This window comes from Odontomachus brunneus, unplaced genomic scaffold, assembly GCF_010583005.1.
Source record: "Odontomachus brunneus isolate Ranch 3 - 2012 unplaced genomic scaffold, Obru_v1 Obru_scaffold_001, whole genome shotgun sequence".
Lineage (NCBI taxonomy): Eukaryota > Metazoa > Arthropoda > Insecta > Hymenoptera > Formicidae > Odontomachus > Odontomachus brunneus.
Genome location: NW_022639451.1, coordinates 5942590 through 5954399, shown reverse-complemented (window position 1 = coordinate 5954399; position 11810 = coordinate 5942590). Strand labels below are relative to the sequence as shown.

The window sequence follows — 11810 nt, the reverse complement described above, 5'->3', positions numbered from 1 at the left end:
GAGAGAGAGAGAGAGAGAGAGAGAGAGAGAGAGAGAGAGAGAGAGAGACGTAGGAGGCGATTCGCGCGCGAATAGCTGAGTGGCCGACACAAAGTAGCGGGACGATGTCGTAACTCGTTCTTTCCATTCCGCGACACAGGCGTAGAATCGCCTCCGAGGACATACGAGAGCGACGTGGCACTATCACGAAACTCTGCCGTCGAGAATTATCAGCTAATCTACTCGTAAGCTAGCTCATAATGCCACATTGTTAATAGGATCATGGAATGAGCAAATGTATCGACATATAAAGATCTATTGTTTTTCGTGCGAGTAGAATTAAATTTCGCTTGAAACTTGCAGGCTATTCACATTAGGTCAATTCGCGAGTCTTCAACGCAGAAAATATAATCTCATTCTTAGCAAAACCTTCTTATACACGGCTTCAAGAGGGTTCTTCTAAAGCCAGAAAGAAAATACCTTAAGCACAATATTATCCCTCTTCATTAGAAGAGGAATACTCTCTCAGTAAAAGTTTTCGTTTAGAACATGGGATTACAGGAAATAGCACCTTGCAATTAAATTCTTTTCTGGCTGTTACATCTTCCATTTGAGTTCTAGAAGAACCCTCTCAAAGCCATACACAGGAGGATTCCGCTGAGGATAAGATTATATTTTCTTGGGCGTAAATATATATCGGGTGATACGCGGTATATACTCCAATGCCCCAAACAACTAGTTCCCCCTACGCATATCTTGCTGTACTTAAATTTTCGTCCAACATTAACTCGAAGACCCCGGGTGTTTCGCTGTCGCTCGGCGCGTCGCCCGCTGATTCCGAAACAAATCGTCTCGTCTAAACAAAGAGCGAGTGGTAGAGGACACGGCAGCTTCCGAGAGACGTGGAGACACCGATCTCGTACTGAACGTGGCCGGCTCACAATTCCTCGCGACAGTGACAGATACCGGTCGTTGTTGTCCATGGCTGTTCGCTCGCGGCCGTGGATATAAGTATACCGGAGACCTTTCGTTCTCGTAAGCTCCACGGAGAGAGGTAAAGGGGAAGGGCACGATAAATGAGTCCGAGTCGAGACGAGCCGTGACTCCGGGCTGGAACACTCGTCTCTATCTGGACCGCCGAATTGGAGATCGCGGAGCTCTTGCGCGGAGATGTCTCGGCGCGCTACACGCGCTGATCGCAACGATTTTCTTAGTTATCCTTGCCTCTCGTTGTCCTCTTACTGAAACAAAGACGCACACGCGCGCGCGCACATGAGAGCGCGATAACGTGCGGAGTGCCGTGATGCGTTATGCCAGTATTTGCGCGTTTTATATCCTTCACATGGCAAGTGTGTTGCTCGGGAAACTGTTGCGAGTGGCGTTTAACCTGACAAAAATCGCCGCGCGGATATTTATATGCTATTATGTTACACGCGTGAGATACGCGCGAACGCAGCAAGAGATATATTATCGCTCTGGCATTCCGCGTATTAAAACGCGCGCGCGGGTCCCATGGCCGCTTTCCCACGATTCGGCCAAATCGCACAGATGCGCCGCGGCGAGAGGGAACCCCTTTCTGTTATTCGTCGTTGGGGTCTCGTCGATGTCGCGACGGCACGGCACGCCACTAATCTCCGGGGAATTGGTCCGAAATCAGGCCGAATGATGCATAATGTATCGCACCTCTTTCTTTGTGAAACGCTCGCCGCTCCGCGACGCGAAATATAAACCGCGCTCGTGTCAGATGCAAAGTGCAGCGATGGGGGCAGGGGGAACGTCGGGCCGGATATTGGAGCATATTGAATTCACGATCTCGCTCGATTATGCAGTCCCGCGTTATTTTATTATCGACGCGTCAGTTTGACGTTAATATTGACATGTTACGTGAAAAGCGTGGCCACAGCAGTGGCTCATCTAATGGCGGCGTAACTGTGCGACGACTGTACCGTTTCGCGTCTGCATTATCTGACGTAACGAGAATGCACAGCGAATGCCGCGAGCACGCTGCAATTTCGCGTTCTCTAAAGACTGGTATAAAGGACAGGTCCGACAAGAGGAATGAGATTGTTTCTCTCTCTATTCCGCTCATCTCTTTCCACAGTTACGTGAAATATCTCATTTTGAGAAAACAGTTCGGGGAAGTATATGTGGATATAATTTCATTTAACTCTCTCTCTCTCTCTCTCTCTTTCTCTCTCGCGAGATGTGCAATCTCTCTCTTGAGAAGCTCGCAGAGCGGAATAATCCGTTGAACTTGGCGCGGCGGGAAATAGACCTCCGTGAGTCTCTTTATCGTGAGCATCTCTTATTTATCCGGGCGAGAGGGCGAGCCTCGGTCCCTTTTGTCCGCGTCTCCGGTGCGACGATAAATCCACACCCACGCGGTGTAAACCGAGCTGGAAGCTGCCACTGGATGTAGCCGGAATCGGGTGCGGCTCGGCAACCACACGCATACACAGACATACACATGTACACACAACTACACATTGCGTGCTGGGTATAAATCTGGATTAATTTAAAGATCGTGGAATCGCAGTATCGATCGTCAGCCACGTTGCGTTTGCACGCGTATCGAAAGCTCGTGTGGAAAAGGAGTTCCGCGTTCGTTGATAAGAACCGACGATATATCGTGGAATAAGTGTAAAAATTCCTCATTTATTTCCGTATTAATACATATTTTTACGCGCGCTCTGGGTAGTGATTATGTAACTTGTACTTTAAGAGCGCAAGCGTGAAAAGTTTCACGTAAACACGACAACTTTAGCGCTCGTGTATCTTTCAGAACACCAGACAAATTTTCACGAATTCACACCAGGGGAAAAAGACATACCTTACTATTAAGATGACTTGAAATCACCATTTGTCGAAGATATGGACACATTTTTTAACCGTAGAACGTTATTAATAATAGTCATTGTTTAAAACTTGTCTCACGTGATGCTCAGATCTAAATTTAGAGTTAAATTTGAGTTTCTTATTCGAATTGTACGTATGTATAATTGTATAATGCACTATTACAGATCTGTATGTCATATCTGATTACATAAACAAAAAAGAATAACATATGTTATAACCGCGATTCACTCAAAATCTCATCTAACTCTGAATTCGGATTCGGATGTTTCACGTAAGGCAAGAGTTTTGAGTAACGACGATTAACAATTAACGGGTCTTACATTTGGACGTGAGTTTTTTAGTTGGATTGCAATTACAAATATACAATATCACGAATATGACTCAAATAAGAAACTAATACAATTTGAAATTCAGATCAAAGTATCTCACGTGAGGAAAGTTTCAAGTAAGTTTCAAGCGCGAGACTCTATTTATTTTTTATTTCGATTCTAACTCGAGATCCCTATTTCCCGAGATGCTCGTGGATAGTAGTGGTCGTTATTCGAGAAATCTCGTCCAGTTAATTAAAGTCCATTCACTCACTGTCCCTTTAAAGCCCACGCTCTGACCGACCAAACTCCGGCTCCCTCCAGCCGAATTTACGTGGCGCGCACGCATTCGCTTGACAAAGCAGATGCGCCGGGGATTCCCGCTCGGAGACAATGGGGCCCCGATCGATCGATACGACGAGGAGGGGGATCGGCGATGGGGGGCTCAGAGAGAGAGAGAGAGAGAGAGAGAGAGAGAGAGAGAGGATCTCCATAGAAAGGGGACCACACCCCGTAGAAGGCGACTTCCATCGTGCGTTCGCTTTGCGGCGCGATGGAAGTCTCGCGCGGGCCCCGTCGCGGGCCCCCAAGACTGCGGAGAGTCATTGAGTCGCTCGTAAAGCCGCCGCGCGCCACAGTACCTTATTCTTCGTGTCTATCTCTCTCGTTCTCTCCTCTTCTGTTCTTTTTCCATCGGTCCCTATATTCCCTCCTCTGCGCCACGATACCATCTACGAGCTCGCGGCAGGCAACCACCTCTCCCCTCGTACTCTTCATATTTTACCATTACCATATCAGGTTCTTCTCGATCCTCTCCTCGCCGCGCTCTATTCGCTCCCTTATTAAATATACCTACCTACCTACCTATCTACCTACCTACCTACCCTCTGTGCGAATCCACACGCGCGAGCACGCACGTTTGATGGTCGATTTGAGCCGATGGTTCTTGCGTGGGGTCGCGGGTGCCCTCACGGCTCCCTACGAGTACTCTCCCTTCGTTCCCCACGAGCACCTATCGATCGCCACCATACGTCCGTACCAGTCCTCCCGATACGTCCATAATGATGCACATAACTTCTGCTCATTTCTCTCTGGAGCTCCGCACTCTCGTGGCTCTAATATCGTTCGCGAATGACCTTTCTTTTCGCAGACAGACGTGACACGTGAACGTACCACTACCACTAAAAATCACATTCTCATATTTAGGTTAGGTTGCTCATATCTCCATTACAGCAGTGTAGCTTAGAGCAGCGAAATGAAGGTAGCAAATTACTCGTTTCCACTACAGAGTCATTTGCCGTATCAATAAATGTTACTGGCATTGGATTAAATTAGCAAAACTTTCTTTCAGCGTATAGTATGCGTAACATTAGTACGCAATGGAAATGATTTTCTCCGCGGAATACCCGTTAGCGAATCTCGACGGGAGCTCGTCGACATTGGCGTTTCGTGAAGGAAGCAAGCAGTTTTGCAAGTATGCGCGATTACTTTTAATTAGCGACTCTGGGGTGACGTGATACGCGTATTCGGGATAACGTTGAAACGAGTCCGAGACTTCTTCCCCCGGGTCGAGTGTCATTCGTGAAGCAGGTTTCTAGCCGGGTTTCTTCCGCTTTTATGGCGCACAAAGAGACGTCATTCGTCTTCCCGATTTCATCTCGGTGGCTTTTTATTTTCCTACGAACGTCTTCGTTACTATTCCCGAAAGGAGCGCGCGGACGTGAACGTGGCGTGTAAAATGTCGCGATTCATGATACGCTCCAATCTCGGCGATCGACGCGCATATTTATTTGTGAACGGCGTAAAAATAATCCGTCGAACGGACGAGGAAGAAGAAAATGGAATTACCTCGGAGCCGTAATAGTTTGAGAGAGAACCCGTTACAGGGGACTTTTAATCGCTCGTACACACGAAGAGAGACCGGCTTTGGAATCATTTGATTCACAAATGCGATAGAGTCCCGGCGATATAACAATAACGATAAATATTCATTCGGCCGTTTGCACTCGCACGCACACACGCGCAGGTCGCGTTTAGATCCAATTAAAAGCCCAGAGTAGAGTGCCACACGCGTACTCAAAGTCGCGTGAGAGTACCGTTCGAAATTGAAGTTCGCCCGAAGGTGGACACGGCGAGTTTCGAAACAACTCGAATATTTTCATACATTTTCATGAGCACCTCGCCAGCTCCGCGAGCTCGGCTTCCGCGACCTCGCGAGTCCCATCTCGGCCGCGATGGGAATCGACTTTATCTTCCTCCTTCGCGAGGCATGTACACACACACACACACACACATGCACGTGAAAATTTGTGAGGAGTACATTTTCAAGATATTATTTGAAGACTGTTATCAAGGAAATATTTTTTGTTGAAGTTAACCATCACTTAAAAGAACGAAAATAAACTGTTGAATCGCTTTTCTTAGCAATGGAATGATATTTTATATGCGTATGCACATAGAGAGAACGATTTGGTTCAATCAAATAAACGCTTCTTTGGAATAGTCCAAACGAATTTTTTGATTAATTGAACAGAATTTTGTTTGAAGCAACAAAAATATTTATTTATTTATTTATTGCGGCTTAGTTCCAAAGAAATACTTTTGTTGTGTCAACCAAATAATTTGTTTAGACTATTCCAAAGAAACATTTATTTGATTCAATAAATCGTTTTCTCTGTGCATATACCTTCCGCGTTTGATAAATTTATACCTTTTGTTAGATAAATCTTTTAATAAAAAAAATTGTTTGAAGCAAATCGGATTACATTGTGTTCGCGATCTCCTATTTGTTATCGGAAAAAGAGAGACAAAAGTATGTGTTCCTCATTTGAAAGTTTCATCATTATCACTTGTTTCCATCACTCTGTAGATGCCCGCAGCTTCGTCGTAAGACTTCCACGAGTGGCGACACGCAAACGCACGCGGTTTCTCGGCCGCTCTTGATTAAATTTATACCTTTTGTTAGATAAATCTTTTAATAAAAAAAATTGTTTGAAGCAAATCGGATTACATTGTGTTCGCGATCTCCTATTTGTTATCGGAAAAAGAGAGACAAAAGTATGTGTTCCTCATTTGAAAGTTTCATCATTATCACTTGTTTCCATCACTCTGTAGATGCCCGCAGCTTCGTCGTAAGACTTCCACGAGTGGCGACACGCAAACGCACGCGGTTTCTCGGCCGCTCTTGATTAAATTTATACCTTTTGTTAGATAAATCTTTTAATAAAAAAAATTGTTTGAAGCAAATCGGATTACATTGTGTTCGCGATCTCCTATTTGTTATCGGAAAAAGAGAGACAAAAGTATGTGTTCCTCATTTGAAAGTTTCATCATCACTTGTTTCCATCACTCTGTAGATGCCCGCAGCTTCGTCGTAAGACTTCCACGAGTGGCGACACGCAAACGCACGCGGTTTCTCGGCCGCTCTTGAATTCTCACCGAGCGTCTCTCGCGCGAAAGCCGCAAACCGCGCACCGATACGCGCCGCGCAGCGCATTGTACGAGCGTGTGCGCGCACGGACCACGCGGTGTGGTATGCACGCGTCGAACGCACGAGGAGGGTTCACCGCACTCGTCGGTGGTGCGCGGGGGCCAAAGGGGGCGCGTTGTTTCCCCGAGGTCATCCCGGTAGAAGTCGCTTGACCTCCCGACCTCGGTGCCTCCGTGTTCCCATAAACGTGGCCAGAGTTACTTTATGCCCCGCCTGGCGAGCGCGTACACCCCGAACGAGATTTTTGGCCGCATCGCCGAGATTCGCGCGGCTGAAGCTCTGCGGTATCCGAAACGCGAGCAATTGCCCCTTCTCTTTCTCTCTCTCTCTCTGACACTCACTCATTCACACTTACTCACACTCATTCACTCACTCACTCACTCATTCACTCACTCACTCACTCACTCACTCACTCACTCACTCATTTAACAATATCTTCATTCATGTCAAAAGCACTGTTCGACTGAAGCGATACGAAAATCTAGAGTATAGCAAAAATACTCTCAAGATCGTAATCACGCGCTGTCGAACTTGAATCGACACTTCGGCCAGCTCGTGACGGGACAATTATCTTGATCCGACAAAAACTGACCCCCGTGTAACGCGGCACTCTGTAATCGGTGATCAAGCGGCGGTTCCAGTTGGCCGCCGCGTGTTAAAATCCAACCGACGTCAATCGGGAGTTACCGCTCCAGCGCAACGGTAGTTATATCCTCCGACGGGAGGATATCGTCCGAGATGAAATGACGGAAGGGGGACGCGGTCAGAGGGACTGGGAGGGACTCGGGGTGCTACAGATAGGGGAGAGGACGTCGGGTACACCTGCGGTCATAAACATGTCGAAGCGGCATGGCATAGCGTAATGGCACGAGGAGCGAGAGGAGCTCCTTGCCTTGCCTTTCGCGCGTTGCTCTTGATTGCGACGATAAAACCTTCCAATGTGCTCTCCGTCGCGCGCGCACTCTTGCCCCCGTCTCTCCCCTCGTCTTTGCACCCCGCCGACATCCCGTGGCTGCTCTCCGCCGGACACCACGACGCGTTCCGCGACTTCACGCACACACGCGCGCGCGATCGCAAACGCGCATTCTATCGCGCGAGCTGCCAGCCGCTCGTAAACTCTCTGTCTCGGCTGGAATCCTTCGTGGAAGCGATAGCGAAGCGTATAAATTTAAGACCGCTTTGTTCGCAACCACCTTGATCGACTAACAGTAAAGAGGTGGCTTGCTTACGCCGGTGGCGGTGTCTTGCTTAATCAACTCCCGCGCGGCGATCTTCCGCCCTCCCTCGCCAGATCAAAGTAGGGGTTAAATAGAATATTAAGGCCGAAAGTAAGATCAAAATTTTGACTTGGGAGCCAAACAAAGAGAATTCGATCGGCGCTACAGTTCCACGGAGTGGAAAATTCTTCCTCCGTTGAAAGAGACGCCAACGTGACGATAGAGACAATTATGATAATTGCGATTGTTGCCGATGCGCTTAGGCAACGTTGAATTATCCGACGATTACGTTTGTCTCGTCGTGCATTTTCATTACGTCACGCGATACAAATAGAAAAGCGTGTGCAGACTTACTTCACATTCTACATTATTCTTGTAAATATTGCAAATATATATATATATATATATATATATATATATATATATATATATATTTGCAAAATTTGCAAGAATAATGTAGAATCTGAAGTAAGCCTGCACACGCTTTTATATATATATATATATATATATATATATATATATATATATATATATATATATATGTATATGTGAACATAATTATTAAATAATTTATAGATAAACAGCAGAGTGAGTAAAACAACAAACTCTTTATAATTTACAGAAATATTTGAAAGGCCTATAAGGAGCCAAGCACGGATGTCTTAGTGCCATTAGATATTAATACTGTTTTTAATAATATTAATATGATAGTGGGAGGATAATATAAGGTTTAATGAGAGTTTTTGGGAATATAAATATATAAAAATTTGGGACTCAAAGATCGGTCTAAGTATGGAAGGTTGATTCGCCACCTATGATGATCGAGAAAAAATTCCGATACGTGCACTTGATATGCTGAACATATTATCCTCTCTCTATCATATTAATATTATTAAAAACAGTATTAATATCTAATAGCACTAAGACATCCGTGCTTGGCTTCTTATAGGCCTTTCAAATATTTCTGTTAGACAAAAGGAGCTTTCTATAATTTCGGTTTATCTTTACAATTTCCTTATTAATCATTTTGTTGACGTGGTTTATCCACGTATTAAGTACACGAATCGAGCACATTTCGTCATTTTTAATACGCATGGTTCATTTTGGTGATTTTTGGTTGACGTGGAGATTCGATAAAATTTGGAAATTCGAAGGGAGCGAGAAGGAAACAATTGTGAGGAAGAAGTGTTGCTGTTAGAGAAACAAAATTATTGAAACAAAATTGAAGAAACAAAATTAGCACTTGTGAAATTCGGAGTCCGATACTTTGATTCGGGGCATTTGTCGCGTATGTTACGGTGCTGATGTTAATCTATCTAACAGATTCGGAATGTTTTGAGAGCGTGTTTTCCTCGGCCACGCCGAATACACGCGTCATTGATTGTCGGGCGATTGACGACAGTGACGTGGTCGTTTTTGCCCATTGTTTTGGTAGTCGCGCGCGTCGCGCAGTTTTTGTGACCGAGTCAGTCTCGAGCCAGCGAGCGACACGTACACACACCGGCGTGCGTGTCGGTGAGTTACTTATCGCGTTCCTATCGGTTCTTTAAATCATTCATTCCATCGGTCTCTCGTCGGCATCGCGCGTTCATTAACACACACGCGTTTCTCCGATCGAATCGATACCCACGCGAGTGTCAGTGTCACGATAGCGTATCCGGAGCGAGTAGGATCGGGAAACTAGAACGCGAGTAGCAGCGACACGTCATACATTTCCAGGTATGCAAAATTCTTTAATAAGCAGAATGTCTTAAAAATGAAGCTTCGACAAACTTATCGAGAATACAAGAAAATGCTTCGGTCGAAATTTAAGCCAGCATTCATACACTGAGAAAAAATATCTGGTGTTTGTGACTATACAATCACATAGAGAAATAATTACTATAAATTGTGGCCAAGAAAACCATTTCCTTTTTATGAAGTTTTATTATAATGTTTGTAATAATAACCTTACATGCACTAATATACCTTACATGCATTTTCGTGTTAAAAGAACCAAAAAAATGTTTGAGGCCAGAAAAAAGTATGATATTAGAGTGTTTAGTTAGATCAATTTTTCTCAGTGTAATACGTTATTTAAAGAATAGCTATAATTTCGTAAATATTTCCGATTATCTGGAGCTAGGTTCTGTTCCAGGAGCTCTTAGTAGGTCTTTCTTAAACGTTAACATGGAAGAAATGTTGATAGATAAACATGACATCACGTAAGCATTAGAAACACGAGAGTAGAACAATATAACGCGTTGTGCCGCGAAATCTCCCGTTAACTTTTCAAGTCTGACCGAATTCACAGAATTAATTTGTTGAATCCAAATCTTTATTCTCTCAACCGAGGGTGATTCGACCGAGACGCGAACTCGCGATGCATTGCGGGATATTTACGTGGAACTTTAGCTACCGGGGTATTGCCCTTAATTAGCAGAGCTCTCCTCGTTTCGAAGAAAGATCGTGGGGAGACCACCGGCGGGAATAATCGCGCCGCATCATTGCAGCTTGCCGGCTGCATTAATCATAAAAAGATCATAAAGATCGCGGCGGCACAATAGAGCGGAGAGCGCTCTTCTCTTTCGCCATCCGACCGGACCTCCGCATTCGTTGCTCTGCGAAAACCATAGAACGTAAAAGAGGTCTGGGCGGAACGTAAAGTGCCATTTCAGCGGAACGAACTTGAGAGTAGCGAAGATGCAGTCAACCATATTGGGTGGGACAAAACGGCGGCTATTATGCCACGTCGGTCACTCGTATCGCGTTCCACGTTAATTGCTGATAATTCCGGTGAAATTCGGAAAATATGACGTGTGTTCTCGTGCGTGTAAACTTGTTGCTACCTTCGAGAGATCTCGAACTTTGATTCCATTTTCGATCTCAGTATTCTATTTAAAGTCTATTTTGATATTCTTCATCCACTTCTTTTGATTCTGTCCCACTAACTTCGTCAGGGAAGGTTCTCTTTAGAAGCTACAAGTGGCATTTCCTGTGTTTTCTGCCATTTAAGCGTCAAGTAGGATTTCAATTTCTGCATGTGTGTATTAAGCATACACTGATCCTTCAGAATATACAGGCATTGGAAGATTGGAAGGTGGCCGAAAGTAGACCTAAAACTTCGTCTCGGAATCATTCTGCTCACGAGACCAAAATACCATCGCGACGACTCGTTCGCAGCCCTTCGCAGATAAAGATCTAGAAATTCGTGGACATTCCAGAATAAAATTATTCACGAGGAGGTTGACGCGTGTCGAGTCTTTACCTTCTCACCGGTTTAACACCGCGCGCGACCGGTGTCTCGTAAAAATCACGCCAAGTGACCGTCTCAAGGAGAGAGGAGGAGAGGAGAACTGGTTCACTGACATTTTAATGGAGATTATTTCTAGCCATTTCGATAACTCGTTTCGTTTCAACCTCGGCAGACGTAACCTCGCAACGGTAAACGGAATTTGTTTAAATTTCCACGGCACACACACAGAGCGCGGGATTCCACCGGAACCGACCGGACCGCTTCCACTCTGCATACCGCCGGCGTTTGCGTACTCGCGATACGGCCCGCCGTAATGCCTCGTCCCTTTTTCGCGTAATTTCATTATTTCGCGATGCACGAGATAGCGGGTCGTTAGCTAGACCCGGTAAGGGTACGAACGTGGCGCAGCGGCGGGCAGGGACGACGGGCGGGAGGAAGAAACCGATCCTCCGGCCTGCACACACGTGCACGCGTGGAGGGGGAGGGGCAGCGTTCGCGAAAGATTACGGGAGAACATGTGCACGAGCGCATCTCGAACGATCCGGCATTTCGATATCGTCCGCTGAACGTGACCGCGGGCTGCGATCTCTCTTCTGCCAACATATTCCTCGCGACATAGTTCCTCGCGTTGCGCGGAAGAAACAGCCGATAATTAAATCGAGAGAGAGAGAGAGAGAGAGAGAGAGAGAGAGAGAGGGAGAGAGAGAGAGAGAGGGAGAGGGGGA

General features: G+C 45.7%; 1 protein-coding gene across 3 annotated transcripts in view; it reads left to right on the top strand.

Annotated features, from left to right (window-relative positions):
- LOC116853874 (neurogenic locus Notch protein) overlaps positions 1 to 11810 on the top strand; it is a 374683-nt gene that overhangs the window by 190857 nt on the left and 172016 nt on the right. The window lies entirely within an intron of this gene.